General features: G+C 35.0%; 1 protein-coding gene and 1 pseudogene across 3 annotated transcripts in view; one reads left to right on the top strand and one right to left on the bottom strand.

Annotated features, from left to right (window-relative positions):
• Nucleotides 1-20,541, top strand: part of LOC106882139 (NADPH:adrenodoxin oxidoreductase, mitochondrial) — a 161,817-nt gene that overhangs the window by 17,542 nt on the left and 123,734 nt on the right. The window lies entirely within an intron of this gene.
• Nucleotides 12,014-13,528, bottom strand: LOC149135409 (uncharacterized; annotated as a pseudogene).

Genomic DNA, 20,541 nt, shown 5'->3' with positions numbered 1-20,541 from the left:
AAATATATGCATAGACACCATTGCACGAAATGCTTGCCTCTTGAATCACTAACTTTTGTTGATTAAATAAATGTATGTGTATGCATATGATATATATTTATATATATGTAAATATGTGTATATATATATATATTTGTATAATGTCTATTATACATACATACATACATATATGAATATGCTTATTGTATATATAGCATATGCATGTTTGTGCATATATGTAAGCTGTCAGTTTCTACAACTTTTATTTTTGCTCCTGGAACTGCATAACATTTAACTGATGAGTCAACCCAACCATAGATGTACATCTGATATGTATTAGTAGATATATAGGTTGTCTGCTAGCCTTGTGTTCTTCACTGCAAAGTTTACAATAAATTGTCTACTCATATATTGGAGCAGGGAGCAGCTGCATGGCTGCTTGACCTGCTAGAAATAGCAGGGAAATTATGCTAAATCATTCTCTACCAATGGATATATTTGCATAACACCATTTGGTGTACACTGTCTGAAAGTCAGAGAGATATCAGGTAATAATATACAAGAGTGTATGCATGTGTATGTATTTGTATGTTCATAAATATATATGTGTGTGTGTGTGTACACATATATATCTATATATGTATTTACATACACACACACACGTGTATACTCACACACACTTATGGTGGGATGGATTTCCAAGCATCTTCTTGCTACCAATTCTACTAATAAGGTTTTGATTGGCCTGCAGCTTTTATAGAGATGCCACACAGCAGGACTGAACCTGAAACCACATGGATGGGAAGCAAATTACATAACCACACATCTATAGCACTTTTCAAAAGAGAATTCTTATATATGATAACCAATATACATTTTCATAAGCACATTAATTACTTTCAAAATTAACTTATTTTTGATATCAAAGATTTATAGAATTGTAAAAACGAGGACGGCGAGCTGGCAGAGTGGTTAGCACACCGGGTGAAATGCTTAGCGGTATTTTGTCTGTCTTTACGTTCTGAGTTCAAATTCCGCTGAGGTCGACTTTGCCTTTCATCCTTTTGGGGTCAATAAATTAAGTACCAGTTACGCACTGAGGTTGATGTAATCTACTTAATGCCTTTGTCTGTCTTTGTTTGTCCCCTCTATGTTTAGCCCCTTGTGGGCAATAAAGGAATAAGAATTGTAAAAACATTTTTATTTTCTCCATTAAAACTAAAAATTATAGGAAGACTAGTGCACATACATCATCATTGTTTTAATGTCCACTTCTCCATGCTTTCATGGGTCAGATGGAATTTATTTAGGCAGATTTTCTACAGCATGATACCCTCACTGTTGCCAAAACATCACCTGTTTCCAAGTAAGGTAATGTTCCCCATGGCCACACCAAGTTCCATACTCTATTTTGGTTTGATTTCTGCAGCTGGATGCCTTTCCTAATGCCAACCACTTTACAGAGGGTACTGGGTGCTTTTTATATGGCACCAACACCTACTCCAATGCTTTTTATGTGGCACTTTGTCTTTATGATCTCAATTCTTTTGTGTTGGGCTGGTCTTCTTGAGTGCAGTAATGTGTCACATATCTCTTGTTTATCAATAATCATTCTGTCTGATCAAAAAAAATTAGATCCTGCAGGTTTACTTGAGGTTTGTATAGGATTATTTGATGTATGTGATTATATTGGCTTATACATACTAAATGTTCTAAAAATGAACTTCACTTCATTAAATTTAAGATTATACAGAGATGGTTGGCTAGCTATTTATCATCATGTCAACAGGTATACATATGATACCTTTAAGAAAATTTTATTGGCATATTCAAGAATTTTGGTCTAAAGAGAACTATAAAATAATACAGCATTAGCAGCCCAGGTGTCAGTCATAACTTACACAAACAAAGAAATATAAACCATAAAGTAAACCAAATGAGAAATTTATGCATATTAACAAAAGTTCCTGTCATTTACCAATAGCCTTTAAAAATATAGTTAGCAGAAGAGTCCTCAGCCTCTTTTCAAATGAAGAAATCTTTCGTAAGGAAACCTTATATTTTAACAGTGCTCTTGAAAACAGTAGTTTTAAAAACTAATTACTTCCTCACTCTACTACCATATTACACTAAGAATAGATCCTCTAATATTGTGTTATCCACACCCCTTTTTCCTTTAAGCGTACCCGGTGCAAGCTATGGACACATAAGAGGTGCAGCAACATCAAAGGCAGGTTAACTAGGAAGTTAGTTTTTGTTTGTGGCAGATGTCCAGGTGCAATAAAGACTGTAAACAAACAGGAAACAACTTCTATCTCATTCTAGGGTGAAAAACTAGAGGTAGTCGATAGCTTCCGCTATCTGGGTGACCAAGTTAGTAGTGGGGGTGGGTGCGCTGAAAGTGTAGCTGCTAGAATAAGAATAGCCTGGGCAAAGTTTAGAGAGCTCTTACCCCTGCTGGTGACAAAGGGACTCTCACTCAGAGTAAAAGGCAGACTGTATGACGCATGCGTACGAACAGCCATGCTACATGGCAGTGAAACATGGGCTGTAACTGCTGAGGACATACGTAAGCTCGCAAGGAATGAAGCCAGTATGCTCCGTTGGATGTGTAATGTCAATGTGAATACCCGTCAGAGTATAAGTGTCTTGAGAGAAAAGCTGAACATTAGAAGCATCAGTTGTGGTGTGCAAGAGAGACGATTGCGCTGGTATGGACATGTGATGAGAATGGATGAGGATAGCTGCATGAAAAAGTGCCACACCCTAACAGTTGAGGGAACCCGTGGAAGAGGTAGGCCCAGGAAGACCTGGGCTGAGGTGGTGAGGCAAGACCTTCGTACATTGGGCCTCACCGAGGCGATGACTACTGACCGAGACCTTTGGAAATGTGCTGTGCGTGAGAAGACCCGGCAAGCCAAGTAAGATCGTTGCCAGTGCCCCTGGACTGGCTCTTGTGCGGGTTGCACATGAGATGCACCATTTTGAGCGTGGCCGTTGCCAGTACCGCCTGACTGGCTCCCGTAGGATTTTCGAGCGAGATCGTTGCCAGTGCCCCTGGACTGGCTTGTGCGGGTGACACGTAAAAGCACCCACTCCACTCTCTGAGTGGTTGGCGTTAGGAAGGGCATCCAGCTGTAGAAACTCTGCCAAATTAGATTGGAGCCTGGTGTTGCCATCCGGTTTCACCAGTCCTCAGTCAAATCGTCCAACCCATGCTAGCATGGAAAGCGGACGTTAAACGATGATGATGATGATTTCTTAGTCCCAATAAACATTTTCCAATTGATCATCATTACAGGAAAGTCTTTAAAAGGAACTTCATAAAAGTTAGTTGCAAACAGTATAATGCATGAGTCAAGAATACCACTCCACTCAAGGAAAACTGATCCTATAGAAAACTAATGCTTGCTCTCTCAATCAGTCATGCAATGCCAAAACTATAATATATGAAGCAGAAATTGTTTCTGCAAATTTTAATTGAATGACAGTGCAAAAGTACAACATAGAAATGACAGGATAAATTTAATCAATGACATTTTAATCATATGTCATCCTTCAGCATGATCAAAAGAGGAACAAAATCTTTGTCAAGCCGCTTTTGAGCTTACATAACACTGATTTCAATATTAAGTGGAAGATTCTATAGGAAACAGATTCCGTATAAATTTGCACATATGAGATCTTTATATTGAAAAAACACACGCAGAGAAAATTTGTAAATTACCTAAATACAAGATCAGAATTTTTGTTGAAGTATCACCTATTTGACAAATTGATGCTTAACTGCATGAGAATGGATAAAACTTAGTACTTAAGTTTCTTAATCCTTAGTTGGATAACCTTGTTACCTGGTCAGTTGTGCTAACTACAACATCTGATACCATGGTTTGCATGGCTATATGGTTAACAACAGACATGAGGTTTGATTCCTTAAGTGATATTACAACATTTTTCTGTTTTTTGTATTGTGTGTGTGAGCATGTGTATGACTGTATAATAAAATTATACTGGATTTTGGCACATTGTCAATTTGTTAAACAATCCAGGTTGGACTTCTTGAATTTGGAAGTAAATAATCCTATATTTCTGATGGTCTGGTATATTTCTGTTCAATGATAACATAGTGTTCTACACATTTTAATCTCAACAAAGTTGTTTATTGAAAATATGTTTAAAATATAAGTATTGTATCTGGTTTAAATAATTTATTTCTAAGAAAAATCACAACCCTTCTATACACTAGTGTCCTCCCCCATAGCAGTTCCATGATATTTGTTGTTTCCTTATGAGCACACAATGCACATCCATGCCAAACATCATTGTCACCCATGTTAAGAACTACTGTAGTAGACCTATGATCAAAGTTGTTCCAGCTATGAACATCCGAGATTTTTATATATTATTCAATATGTCCAATTTTTTTAAGACGGTAGAATGTGGCATGAGAGAAATTTGGCAGCTATTTCTAGCATTTTAGCAATTACATAGTAGTATCTTTGTTGGCTTATGTGAGTGATGTGTGCTGTGATGAACCTTTTTTTTTTTGTTTTGACATTTTTCTTTTACTGTGTGCAATTTGTTGGCTAAGTGCTATCATACTTTATAGTACAGTGACCCTGATACAATATTTTAATTGTAAGATATTTTTACTTTGTTAATAGTGACTAGAAACAACTGATATATAATTAAAATAACAGTTTAAATCATTGTTTCTTGTAAGGACAAGGATGCTGAAAGGATTGAAAAATTGGTGAGGGGTATAAATGACCATGTGTAAATAAATGTCAAAGTGATTTTAAAACTTCTTTTAATTTGTCCAACACCATGATGAAAAACGAAGAGTTATATACATGCAAAACCTTGTCTTCTCTTGAGTAGGGAAGGGTTCAGTAAATAACTTCCACTTTTTTTTTTTTGTGGTGGGATGCTAGTACTTCTCAGTTTGAAAACCACCAATTTAAATGATTTTTTCTTATTCATGATGGTGATGGTACAGTAGCAGCAGTGATGATGATGATGTCATGGATATTAATTAATTTCGCTTCCATTATCCATTTGTTTTGACAAGTTCTGGAAAATTGTTACTATTTTGTCATCAGATGTCATTATTTTTAGTGTATGATATGTTATAGTTTGTAAATATTTGTATAACATTTAATGGATGTAACTACCAAGATGGGACAGGTGGGTTGGGAACTATTGGTGTTGATGTTATTGCCAGATCTGATCAAACAGATCTGATCAAACAATTAATGTCATTCCAGTTGTGGCCATCCTTCACTTGCTGTTTGTTTTCATACATAGTATATATATATAGAACAGCAAGTCTTAGCCCTGGGGAAAAACCCAACTCCTTTCCTTTCGGAAAATTCAGGAGAGAAAATTATTTTTTAAGGCCCAAAACTTCCTTTACATTATTCACACTACTTTTTTTTTACCAGATTTGATTTTTAAGGACGTTAATGTTAAATTGTGCTATTTACAAGACTACTTTTTTCCCTATTATATGTGGAGAGAGGTCAAGATAAACTGGTGAAGTTAGGGGATGGAATGCAGAAAAATGGTTAAGAAACCCTTATCTAGAACAACATTATCCAATAAGTATTCCTCTTTTTTTTAAATTTAAAAAATTTTTTTTTTTTTTTTATAATGGTTAAGCATAATTTGAAGGAGATTTGTATGTTGTCTCTAGGAACAATAAGGAACAATATAGAGGCTGCCTATGTGAATACTATCTTTTTATAAGGACTTGATACAAAAAAAATGAAATTTGTCTATTAACCCCACTCTCATTGGGTACATACACCCTAAGTGATAATATTTTTCTTTATATTTTCCTCTCAATCAAAAGGCAAGGCTCAACCATGACAGTTGAATTTTGTCTCCTATTATAATCCCAATCTCGTTTTAAGATGCGTTATAGTAATATAAATCTACCTCAGTACTTGACTGGTACTTTATTTTATTGACCTTGGAAGGATGGAAGGCAAAGTTAACTTCAAAAGTATTTGAACTCAGGATGTAAAAGTCTGGAACTAAATACTAGAGGGCAATTTTTATTTTAAAAAGTAACATTTTATGATTTGGTCAGAGGAGGAAGGGCACTATGATTGTTTTCATAGTTTTGTAACTATTAGAGGGAGGGAGTAAGTTATCCACAGGTTGCAGATCTGGCTGAAATACATGCAACAGAATGGACTATACTAAAAGTACACAAGGGTCATGTGGAGATGCTGAACAAAGTGACAAATTAAGTCTACCACAAGAATAGGAACAGTTGTTACTCTGATGTATTTCTGCTTAATTTTCATCTCCCAGATTCCATTCACAAAGTATCAACCAACTCAAGACTGTAGTACAAGACACTTGTCCAATGTATTGCACCATTGACTAAAACTTAGATCATGTAGTTGTAAAGCTAACTTCTTAACTCCAAAGCCATACCTGCATCCATATGCTCCAATGCTCTAGTAATTCTGCCAAGAACCCTATTATTGCACTCTATGCAGGAAATACTTGGTTTGTTGTTATTCTTGAATTTTTTTCACCCTTATCTATTTATATTTCTTTAAAATTTTTCTTTGCAGTTTCCAAGATAATATAACATCATTGATTATAGATTTCCAATCAAACAATCACTTGGTCACTATTTTTAGGATAGCTAGAGGGATAATAATAATAATAATCATAATCATACAAAAAGAGACCCTGTGCCACCTCTGACAGCAGGCTGCTGTCTGCTCTCACAGAATCGACCAGCATTCTGAGAAGTAAAACAATAATAATGATGGTGAAGCTAGTGACAATTATTGTTGGATCCTTGGGGACAGTATTAGAAGGCATCAAAAGGAATATAAAGGAAATCAGAATAGAATGCCCAGTAGAACCATTACAAAAGGTTTTCATCCTTGGCATGGCTAGAATAATCAAGAAAGTATTAGATAGTTAGAAAGAACAAATAGCATGGTATCATAGGCTGCAGGTAGCAAGCCTACTATGCATGCAAGACTCCAGGAGTACCAACAAAACCTGAGATAAAAAGAAATAATAATGATAATAACATGTTTTTAATTTAGAGAAAACGTCAGCAATTTTGAGGGAAAGGGATTAGTTGAACCATCAACTCCAATACTTGGCTGGTTTATAATTTTATTGATCCTGGAATGATGAAAAGCAAAGTTAACCTTAGCAGGATTGGAATTCAGAATGTGAAAAAAGTTGGAACAAGTACTGCAAGTAGACTTATAGTGCAATTGAACCAGAGATCACATGGTAACAAAATAAACTCTGTATCTACATGGTCATGCCTTCTCCTGTAATGTACAATGAATGTAAAAAAAAAAAAGAAAATGACAAGTTGGTCATAGCTGGAATGCTTTTGATTGTATAGTTTTTCATTCAGAGATCACCCAGGTTTAATCAACAACAACAGCCCCACTTGCTTAAGTTCACCACTTAAAACATTTTGGTAATGTCACAAAGTGCATTAATACTTGTAGTTACTATTATGTAAATCTATAATCAGAGTATGGATTCTGTGAGTTCTTGGGCAAATGTCCATAAATATTCTCTATTTTTCACTGACTCTTGTCTTAGATGTTCACATCTGGTTGGCAGCTGACTTCTTGTCTAACAGTGCATGTTTTATGTTTTATGTTTTGAAGTAATTTGTCAGGCCTGGTAGTGTGTTCTTGCATTTAGTTGAAGTGATTGGAATGTTGCACTTGTATGTATGTGTGGTGTGTGTGTGTGTGTATGCTTGTGTGTGTTGTTGAAATGTGTTACTGGATTACATTATTCTGCACTACTAGTACTCTAGACAGTTTTAAACATATTTGTGTGTAAGCGTGTGTTTATGTGTATGCATGCCAATCTGTGTGTATGTGTATCTGAGCATGTGTGTTTGTGTGCATATATGTATGTGTAGGTATCTATGTATACAAGAGTTGTCTACACATGTGTGTATGCATGTATACATGTCTGTGCTTGTATGTACATGCTTGCATTTATGTGTATATATATGTGTGTGTGTGTGTTCATATATGTATGAATCTATAAGTGTATGTGTTCTCATGAATGTATGTTCCCTCATGTATATATGCATGTATATATATATATATATATATATATATATATATATGTATCTTTGTATGTATGTATATGTTTGCATGTATTGTGTACATGTGTGCATACATACATGTGTGCATACATACATGTGTGTGTGTATAGCTAAATTTTCCAATCCTTTTATTCTTTGTCTAAAGTATAAGAATGTCATAGAAACTGAACTACTAATATATTTGATACAAAGAACATTTAAAAAGAACCAATATTATTTTCATCATTTCAATATAGGTGCAGGCATGGCTCTGTGGATAAGAAGCTTGCTTTGTAACCATGTGGTTTTGGGTTCAGTCCCAATGTGCAGTACCTTGGCCAAGTATCTTCTGCTATAACACCAGGTCTACCACCACTTTGTGAATGAATTTGGTAGATGGAAACTGAAAAAATCCCATTGTGTAGATGTGTGTTTGTGTCCCCCCAACCACCACCACCACAACCACTACTTGACTACTGGTGTTGACATGTTTACAACTCCATAACTTTGTGGCTCATCAAAAGTGACTGATAGAATATGTTCAACTGAGATGGGAGGGGAGTAGTATTGCAGAGTGTGACTTTGTGCCAGATGAGAGGCTAGAGTATGAGTAGAGGGACAGAAATTTGTGTCTTGCAGTAAAGGAAATACAGAGATACTTCAGTAGGAGAGAGAAAGGGGAGGGAAAATGGTGAAGATGTGATGGAAGGAGGGGTACAGTCAAATTACAGGCTGGTGTAACTTGATTAAAATCATCTGCTTTTCTTGTTTTACATTTACTTTTCTTTTGTTTTACAGTTACTTCCCAAAGCATAGGAAGGAGTGCATGTAAAATGCTGTTCGGTGAAAGGGTTGAGAACCTTTATTTGGAAGTATCATATAGTCATGCTAATGCATGTACACACACACATACACACACACACAAGCATCTAAAGATATATTGTCTCTTCTGGATTGATAAAAGTTTATGGACACTAACATCAATGTTTATACATTGATATGCCAACTTAAGGAAATAGACATACATAAAATACACATCTATGCATAACTGTTATATAAACATTTTATAATATACTCACACATATATAGAATCATAGCCATATTTGCACACATACCTCTGTCATATACACACAATTGTAATCACATAAACTTACATTTATACTCAGTCACAAAGGAACGCATGTATACACATGTAGATAAAAATCAACATAGGCACCCATAAATAATTCATGTTGAAACATGTGCACATATTCCCATTACATCGCAATACACATACCCAAACTTACCCACATGCGTGTACCATTCTTTTATTGGTTGGGTCAACAAAAAGTGCACTCTATCCAGTGAGAGATATGTGTTATTTAATACACATAGGATTTAAGTGCAAGCTATAATACAATAGCTGAATGAGCTTGTATAGCAAGGTCTGGACTTATTTGTATTTTTTACCTTTTTGAGCTTGAATGATTGCGTGATGGTACACTGCTGCAGTGTACCATCACGCAATCATTCAAGCTCAAAAAGGTAAAAAATACAAATAAGTCCAGACCTTGCTATACAAGCTCATTCAGCTATTGTATTATAGCTTGCCAGTGTACCATCACGCAATCATTCAAGCTCAAAAAGGTAAAAAATACAAATAAGTCCAGACCTTGCTATACAAGCTCATTCAGCTATTGTATTATAGCTTGCACTTAAATCCTATGTGTATTAAATAACACATATCTCTCACTGGATAGAGTGCACACACTGCATGCTATACAAGCTTGTCTGATAACTGAGTTATCATGACACTTATAGTACCTCACATTTTAGTCCTATGTATATTAGATTATATATAAGTGTGTGTGTGTGTGTGTGTATTTACTTACCTCCTAACACTTGCATACCAAAGCTTACATATAGAGGTATATGTTTTGTCCAGTGAGCAGAAATTTTTTCCTCAAATGACAAATATTTTCATATTTCATCATAAAAATCTTGTTTTATGCCACAATGTTTAACTGCAATGTGAAGTGAATAGCTAGAATGAATTGATAGTTATTACAAGGAATGCGTGCCAAGTTAAATCCAGAGACCAAATCTTCAGTTGTGTTTTAGTATTAATAATGTATGTGTTAGAGTGTAGAGATAGTTGTGCAGTTAAGAAATTCACTTCCTAACCTGTGGTTTTTGGGTTCAATATCACTACACTGCATCTTGAGTAAATGTTTTCTACTTATAGCCCTGGGTCAACCAAAGCCTTGTGAGTGATTTTGGGAAATGCCATTAGTAAAAGGTCAATTGTGTGTGTGTGTGTGTGCATACATAATTTAAAGGCATAAATACTGGAGGTCAGTTTAATGAACCATACCCCACACCTATCATTCACCTTTGAAAAATACTCTAGCTGTTATTTTATCATTTAAAACCTCTCCACACATTGAAAGTTTTATGTTACCCTTTAACTCCCAGGTTAGGTCAGATTGAGCAGACCTGTGATTAAATGATCAACAATATTCCAGCCTGACCCTCCTATCTTTTTGGATACTCATAATTTTTTTAAGGTGGTAGAGTAGGATTTGAGGAGATTTGGCTGCTGTTTCTAGTAGGTCTAAAGACCATGTAAAAATCTGAAACTATCTGCCAATAAACTCCCTAAGAATCCACATAAAAAGACAAAGAAAACAAAAAATGTTTTAAGCTTTAAAACTAAAACAGCAATTAGTGTTACTTATGAATTTATAAAATTAAAATTTCATTATTTTTCTCAGTACACACATGGTTCTACAGGTTCTTATGCACTTATAATTCACTCCAGGTCCCCCCCCCCCCAATGTAGAGTCCCCTTCATTGGTAAGGGGGAAAGATTTGTGAAAATACTGGCTATGTTGAAGGAGTGGTTAAAAAAGCACACGGGGAGTAGAAGTCTATGTGTACCCATCTAAATTACACTGAGATTGACACAGAAATAAAGAATTACATGATGGGAATAAAACTGAGAGAGTCTGTGGTGTTTACACATCATCCAGGGGTTAAATTCATACCATGGGGTAAAGAATTTATAGTTGTGGAATAGATATATCATATGTAATTATATGTTGTTAATGCACTCTTCAAAGTTTGTTAAAATATATTTAAAACATCACATGTCTTTTTATTGAGTGGTGTCATGCATATATTATGTAACATAAAGTAATGGCAGAGCAGAGCTTATGAGCGTGTGCCGAATTGTGTGAAGCTTGTTATATATACTATTATTTAGAGTATATTTTATCATGGAAGTAAGGGGATAAATGGTGAAATACATCAAGCTGAGTGGGTTCATGACAGATAGAGGAAAGGTTGAGAGTCACTGATTTAGGCTAAATCTGTGGATAGTGATGTTGTTGATGGTAGTGGCAGGATGGTGCTGATGAGTGATGATGGTGATGATAGTGATGGTGTGATAGTGGTGGTTATAGTGATGGCTGTGGTGATGGTGGTGGTGGTGTTGATGGTAGTGTTGGTGACGAGTGACGTGAGTGGTAACAGTACTTACAGAAGTAGTGACTGTTGTGATCAGGAATTGTGAATAATTGATTGGAACCTTTCCAATCAATTATTTTCTTTGCAATCAATTAATTTTAATTGGGATACAGACCAATTAATTATTGCAATTAATTGGGATTAATTGTCAATTATTTTGCCGAACGTAAAAACACCATATATTTTGGAGTGTTAGCTTCAATTTAGATAAGTGCCAAAATGATAGGAAAATAAAAGGCACATCTTATAGTTTCAAAAAACTTTATCAGAATATATTTAAAGTTCAGTTTTACTGATTTAGAATTGGGAACACACATTTATACTCTACATTGTACAGAAGTTGAAAAACAAGTAAATTGAAAGTATTTAATTGGAAGACTTTTGCAAACAAGTAGCATAATTAAAATATTCTAATATAGCAAAAGATCATGAACAATTGGAGATTTCTGAAACTAGTTCTTCATCCCAGAAAGCGCGATTGACTTTTAGAAATAATTGTGTTTCTAAATTCATTGGTGTTAAGTATTGCCGAAAATCATTAACAGCATTACCTGCTGAGCTGAAGAAACATTTCAAGATGTTGGATGTTGGTAACAAAAATCTACGGTTCAGATATTGCTGAGGTGAAATTTTATCTTTGTGTTTTTTCAAACAAATTGAAGCAAAATCATCATCTTCTACAGGTAAATCAGATTGTTGTGACGTGTCTGTCACCACTTTCAGCTGATGTAGAGGAGCTACTTCATTCACAGTTAGCTCTATTTCTGCATGTTGTAAAATTTTCACAACTCCACTTTCAAAATTTGGGCTGTGCACAATGGTTGCCGATGGAAGCAAATATTCTTTAAACTCGTAAGGATACAATGTGAGAATTTCGTCAAAAAGAATTCGAGCATCTCCCAAATCTATTTCTGTTCTTTGCAAGGCAACTTTTACTGAGGGTAACTTTATTAACTTGTCTTTTAGAGTCTGCTGATCATTATGATTGCATGGAGTCAACAGATAATCAACCAGCTTTGGATAGTCTTGAAAAGAGTCTAAAAACAGCTTGAGTTGGATGTACCTCTCACTCATGTCATAAGCACTGGACCAATGGGTTTTATTTCTTTGTATAGGTTGCAAAAGCGTTTTTTTCCCAAAGTTTACCCGCAAGTTTTAATGATTTTAGCTTACTCATCAACATATTAATTTTATCAAGCAGAACTTCCTGCTTGTCGAGATAAGCAGAAACAGCTAGATTGAATTTATGAGTGGCACATCCAATCAATGTTATTCTACACAAATTCCTTATAGTTTTGTTCACTCCAGTATTATCTCCGGTAATAGCTACAACATTTTCTAAATTTTTTATAGACATTTAACACATACTCTATAAATTCGACATAACCAGAATCAATGGATGATACCAGCAAAAAAAATGCCAGCAAAACAGTACAATAGACATTTTGATAATTGTACAAATAATATTCAAGAAGTCCAATGAAATGTGTCGAACCCTTAGTCCAACTGTCAATTACCAACAAAAATTTACTTGGAAGTTCATCAGATATTTTCTTTTCCACTTCTTGAGTAAGTTTCTCCATGTATTTCTTTAAGGTCATATTTGTTATACTTCCCAAGTTTGTGTACTTATGAGTCAGTAGGTCTTCAGTAAAGAAGCTGGTTTTAAACCAACACACCCACTCAATCCAACCATAAACATTTAAGGCCGAGCAACCGACCAAACTACTTCTTGGTGAAAGAAAACTTGATAAAGAGGGTTGTCCAGTTGCTTGTGTAGTAGAATACTCTGAATGCTGGTTTTTTTTTATATGATTCATAAGATTTGTCCATCCAGTTCCTTTTTTCTGGGTCAATTTTTTTCCACACTTGCATTTCCATACGTGTTCACTGTCTGTCTGTTTGGTTAAAATATTTTCGCATAATTTGCTTTGTTTTCATGCAGCATGGATTATCGCCACAGTTTAAAATAGAAGATATTTCACCACTCCACTGATGAAAGTCTGATTGAGTTAATATGTTGGAGTGGAATTCAAGACACAACTGAGTTGCAGGCAAAGTTATGATTTAATGGTTTGAACACAGAATGTGTGAATCATTCTTGGCAATCAGAATCAAGAATCACTCAAAAGCGATTATTTGACAACATACACAATAGTCAATTCCTAAGCATGACAGAATGTATGAATCATTCTCAGCAGTCAGAAAAAGCGTCAACACAATAATAGAACGCTATATTTGCCAATTGAATGTCAAATGAAGTATGAGCCATTTGAAAAACTTTCACTGACAATATTGCAATTAACTGCAATTAATTGATATGATAGCAATCAATTATTTAATTGGCAGTACAACTCCAATCAATTAATTGGACCAATATATTGCAATTAATTTTTTACAACCCCTGGTTATGATGGTGACTCATTACAGAGGTGTTTGTTGGATATGATGCTTGGTAGTTCTTATTAATATTTAGCTTTAAGTCAGAACAGCATATTAGTGAACTGTTAGAATGGCTAACACAATGCCTAATTGTATTTAGTTATGGCCCTTTACGTTCTGTGTTCAGATCCTGCTGAGGTCAATTTGGCTGTTTCATTTTTCAGGAGTTGATAAAATAAGCACCAGACAAGTTCCCCAAAAAATGATCAAAGATCCTTCCTGAGCCATAGGCTCATAAGGCCAATTTTCCTGATTCTGTGGCACATATATTCCCCATTTGACAGGACACCAGTCTGTCATCAGATTACTTATTTTTGCCAGCTGGGTGGCTTGAGCAACATGAAATCAAGTGTTTTGCTTCAGAACACAATGCATCACCCAGTCCAGGAATGGAAACCACAATCTTATGATCATGAGTGCAACACTCTAACCACATACCACATGCCTCCACATACCTGACAAGTACTGGGGTCAATATAACTGATTGTTCTTAAGGCAGCGAGCTGGCAGAAACATTAGCACAACAGGTGAAATGCTTAGCGGTATTGTGTCTGTCTTTACATTCTGAGTTCAAATTCTGCTGAGGTCAACTTTGCCTTTCGTCCTTTCAGGGTCGATAAATTAAGTACCAGTTGCATACTGGGGTCAATCTAATTGAGTGACCCCCTCCCTTAAATTTTTGGGTGTTGTGCCTAAAGTAGAAAAGAATATAATTGATTGTTCTTTGCCACTGCCCCAATTTCTAATCATTTACGTATGTAAGAAATTATTATTTAATCTCATGTCAACCTGACACAGTAAACCTATGATTACAGGCATTCCAGTTGTGGCCATCCTATATTTTCTTCAGGTATAGTGTATCTTAATCTATGTTGTCCAGTATGCTGTTTCCTTAAGATAGCAGGATGTGGTTTGAGGGAGATTTGGTTGCAAGTCGAACAACATCAAAGAGTCTCCTCTTTCCCTGTTGGTTAAGGCTCTCACTGCAATGCTCAATAGTTAATGAGTTGTGATGATGATGATGATGGCAGTAGCAAAGATTATTGTTGCTGTTGTTGTTGTTTTAATTTATTCACCACATCAGCATTGACTGAGCAGACCTATGATTAAAGGTGTTCCAGTCATGATCATCTCATCCTGTTTTTGAATATAGTGTATTTAGGACATTTCCAATGTGTGTGAGTGTATGCTTGTCTGTGTGTTCTTTTCTTTTTTTAAAGCACAGTGTATGTAAGACTACTTCATTCTGTCTTCATTTATTTATATATATATATATATATATATATAGTATAATCTGTTAAGTGGTTGGCAACAAACAGAGATAACCTAGAATAGAGATAAGTTTTTAGCCTTGTTAGGGACAAGGCAACTATTTTAGTGTTGGTGCCATGATAAAATACATTATATTAGCTCTGTAATAGAATAGTTAGAACTCTCGTAGAAAGAGTATCCTATCACCAACACATGTCAGAAATAGAAAATATGAGTATTTTGCATGATTATGAGTTCATACTCATAATCATGCAAAATACTGGCACATCACAACTGAAATATTGTATTTGTTGATATATTAAAGCATAAAATACAAACAGTGTTTTTAACATTCCTCATTCTGTGTGTGTGTGTGTGTGTCTTGCTTCATGCTTCAGTCATTAGACTGTGAACATGTTGGGGGCACTGCCTTGAAGAATTTTAGTCAAACAAATAAACTCCAGTACTTATATATATATATATATATATTTTTCAAGCCTGGTATTTATTCTCTTGGCCTTTTTTGCTGAACAGGTTGTCAAGTGGTGGTGTGGAACAAACAGACATAAAGACACGCACACACACATATATATGTATGTATGTGTGGTACCTTGCCATACTCAAGAAGGCCCGTACTCCACAACAGAAGTGTTATGATTGATCCTTTGGGTGGTATAAAATACTTGTGGAAGTGCCACGTAAAAGTGCCCATGCAGTGCCATGTTAAAGCACCCATGTGGTGCCACATAAAAGCACATAGCACACTCTGTAAAGCGGTTGGCATTAGGAAGGACATCCAGCCGTAGAAACCATGTCAAATCAGACTGGAACCTGGTGCAGCTCCCCAGCTTGTCAGCTCTGGTCAAACCGTCCAACCCATTCCAGCATGGACAACGGACATTAAATGAGGATGATGATGATATATATATATATATTTATTTATATATATACATATATATGAGTATATGCATGTGTGTGTGTGTGTATATATATATATATATATATATATATATATATATATATATACATACACACACACACACAACAGGCTTTTTTCAGTTTCTGTCTACTAAATCCACTAAAGGCTTTGGTTGACCTGAGGCTGTAGTAGAAGACACTTGCATCCAAGGTGCCACACAGTGAGATTGAACCGCATGTGTGTGTGTGTGTGTACATTTATTCAGATATCAATAATTCTGCAATATTCTCCTCAAGCTATAATTCTTCCTGTACAATAATGTTGTCCAGATGTAAATAATCTATAAAGATTGTCTAAGTCTTGAATTTTGTTGTTTTCTATGCCTTAAGAGCATAATATTTAAAACAATGAGAATCGTTAACAACAGGAATTGTAGGGTTAAGAGGTGTCATCCTAGATACCCATGTAATTCAGAGAAGAATTTTTCAAGCATACTTTCTCCAAAATATGGAATGAGTTTGGGTAAAAATGTGCAATATCAGTTGACTACTACTTTTAATTGAAAAAAGGCAAAAAGTATTAAAAGATATATCAAACGTTACATTTCTGCATGTTATATTTGATGTTACATTAACAGATGTAAAGATTGTACTAAAAAAAAAATGGAAAAGAAAGCAACATCATTCTTCAGAATCAAAACTATGTTTTCATATCTAGAACATGGCAGCATGATCTAAATTATAAGATAAGAAAATAAGCTCAATTCATAAAAGGATGGAGAAATAAAAGTACTTTTGCACCACCATCACCACTACCACAGCTTCTATTATTTATTTATCTCCCCCTCATCAAATTACCTTTCTTTCAATTCTTTTATAACTGGAATGAGCTATGGCTTAAGAACATTATTTTTGTGTTTTGATGGCATCATTTCAACACCACAATGATTGTATACAACAGATTTTTTAAAGAAAATCTTTGTATTGTATTCAAGTTACTACAGAGCCTGATAAGTAATGATAAAGATGATATCCTTTCATGGCTTCTTAGTCAGGGTCACTGGATGTTGTTTGTTTATCTCTAGGTCAAGTCAACCCTGATAGTACAGCAGATCTATGTTCAAAAATACTTCAGTAATACCATCCTATCTTTCTACTGGTATATGGGACTTTATTACCCAATGTATCCACTCTTTCTTTAAGACATGGTGTGCTTTGAGAGAGACTTGGTTGTTATTCCTAGCTAGTGAGCAACTTATATAGTACCTTGTGTTATCTCCTTGACTGTTCAGTCTGATGATAATGTAGCTAACATCTAATATTTTCCCTAATTGCAATATTTAATATTACTGAATTTAGTTCTAATGTTGAAAACATTTGAAAGTAAATTTAATCTATCTTTCTTTTTCATTATCGACAAAATTAGGGTTTTTATCTTCTTGTCTTCAAACTTGGGTTGTCCGACAGGCTGTAACGCAGTACAAAAGTGTGTGTCTCCTACTATACCCCTGGTGTAATAGGAGATACAAATGTCTTTTATTATAACCCTTGGTTTATAATAGAAGATATTTGCTCGTGCTGCCATGCAGTGTGACTGAACCTGAAATCAACTGATTGAGAAGTGAGTTAGTTAACCACGATGCAGGAATATTTTTTGCATATTTCATTTTTATCTAAAAAAATATTTAAAAAACAAAGTCAGCAGTAGGTGTCTATCAAAAATATAAGAAGAATTATTAAGTCTTGCAAGTTATCTGGTAACCTCATTAATGTTGGCGGCATGCACGCACGCACACACACACACACACACACACACAAGGACCTGTACACTTTGCAAAGTGATTAGCATTAGGAAGAGCGTCTTGTCATAGAAACAATGCCAACGATGACATCAGTGTTCAACACAGACTTGCAGCTCACTGCTTCCCTGTCAAACCATCAAACTCATACCAGCATGGAAGCACATATTAAATGATGATGATGAATTAAGGCTTGATTAAGAAGCCTTTCTTATACAGGCACAAGGCCTGAAATTTTGAGGGAGGAATAGTTGATTGTATCAAATTCCTCCCTCCATGCCCCAGTACTTGATTGGTACTTATTTTTATTGAACCTCAAAGGATGAAAAGCAAAGCTGACCTTGGCAGTTTTTGAACACAAAATATAAGCTGGAATATATGCCACTAAACATTTTGCCTGGCTTGCTAACAATTGTGCCAAGTAGGCTTCATTAAAAATAACAATTGTTTGGAATATTCTGTAGAGGTCTTAAGTTTCAGACTGAATGTCATTTGTGGTCATCAGCATTATAATTAACAACATGCAAATCTTTTTTTAAGGTATTGGTTAAAAATGCTTCCAAGGTTTCAGAAGATTCTCACTGACATTTTAAAAATATGTTTACAAATTATCAGTTGAATTCCAAGGTTACTATGTTTGAACACACCATGACTTTTGATTTATAAGGAGTTAGATGAGTTGGGAAGAGATTTATGAAATTTTTTTGTTGCTTAGATCATTATTTATAGTGTTCCAAGTTTATTTCATATGTTTAATTCCTGTTTAAATTCTAAAAATTTTTCTTCAGTTACTTATTTTCGTGATTGTGTTAAATATTTTATTATAACATTTGAATGTAAAGAATGTCAAACGAGGACTTTCTTAACGTTCACATCTTGAGTAGATTCAAATCTATTTATAGCAGATATAATAACTAACCATTCTCTCATCTATGTCTGTCAGTTAAAGTATTTCCAGCTACAGTTTATTCTTCTGCTGCAAGTTCACTGACACAAATGTCAAAGAATTTATCGTGTGCTTTGTTTCTGTGAAGTTAATTTAAGACATTATCAAAGTTATCCTGTAATATAAATTTAAGAAATGCATTTAGATTAGTTTTATGTGATGACGTTCTATGAAATTTTGATTGTCCAGAGTTTTGGATTTCTTTGCTCAATGCAAACTTGTTGAACTGCCTTATATTTATCACTACTGTACTTGAATTTTCTTGAGTTGCTTTCATATAGCTCAGGATCAGCTGTGATCAAGCAGATTTATGATCAAAAGCATTCCACCCATGAATATCTTGTCTTTTACTCAGACATGATATACTTAAGACTCAACATCCAATTTATACTTTTCATGTATTGTAGGATGTAATTTGAGACGTATTTGGTTGTTATTTTTAGCAAAGGAAGTAAATTAGCAAAGCCATTAGCTCTTAGCTCTTTGGGTAGAATGTCTTGCAATATTTTTTGGGGGTTTTCTGCATACTGTCCAAATCCAGTTCAAATCAATATTACTTATTATTCTTTTAGGGTCAGTAAAAAAGTACCAATACTTGGTAATAAATTGGTGAAACTGTTAGAGCATCAGATTAGATGCCTCACAGTAGCTGTTCTAGCCATTTGTATTCTGATAGAAATACATACAATGTATTTGGCATTAGAAAGGGCATATAGCTATAGAAACCATGCCATAGAAAACCTATAGAGTCTTCTGGTTTGCAGTTCCTATCAAACTGTCCAACCCCTACCAACACGGAAAATGGACATTAAATGATAACGATGTTGAGACACTAGTGTCAAGCTGTATCAGTCTTAATCCTTAAGCATTTGAACCATCTCTGGTTCAAATAGTCTAACTGTTTTATGTTCAAACTGTTCAGATCCAGCCTCTCACACCTACCCTACAATGTCATTCTAAAACTAAACAATCTCATCATCAAAGTTTTGAAGCTGCAAGATAATGGTTGATTAATTAAAAGCAATGTGAATAAATAAGCACTACATTTAGCAGAGTAATGTGACTGCTAAAGGGTTAAAGTGTCAGCCTTTTCTTTGGACATCATCAGTATCGTGGAGAAGAGAAACTCGTGTGCATGGCTAACAGCCAGTGTGCTACACAAAAACTTTGCCTAGGTTTCCATGTACAGGTGTAGATGCATAGTTAATCCTGATTAACAGAGGCCTTAATTTTGATGATATAAAGCAGAGATTTCTAAATTGTGCCATGACACATTACTTGTGTCACTGGAATCAAATCAAATCTCATCAGTTTTTGTGAATATTTAATATCAGACAACTCTGAATGCACTTAGTAACATGACTGTTGATAAGTGGTATTGATATTTAATTGTTTTATTGTTGAAACACATACAAGGTCTGATCAATAAGTATCCGGACTGTTGCCATAGTAATGAAGCTAAATCATGCAGAGTGAAGCTGCTAGGCAAAGATTGACCTTGAAATCTGCTGTGCATGCACACTAAATTTAACTGTCCAGCTCACTTCTGCTGTTTACAGTAGTGCTTGGAAGGAAGGTGTATAGTGTGTGATCGTCAC

This window comes from Octopus bimaculoides, chromosome 5, assembly GCF_046866305.1.
Source record: "Octopus bimaculoides isolate indiv1 chromosome 5, ASM4686630v1, whole genome shotgun sequence".
Classification (NCBI taxonomy): domain Eukaryota; kingdom Metazoa; phylum Mollusca; class Cephalopoda; order Octopoda; family Octopodidae; genus Octopus; species Octopus bimaculoides.
The sequence above is the reverse complement of the archived record's forward strand: the minus strand, read 5'-3'. Positions and strand labels throughout refer to the sequence as shown.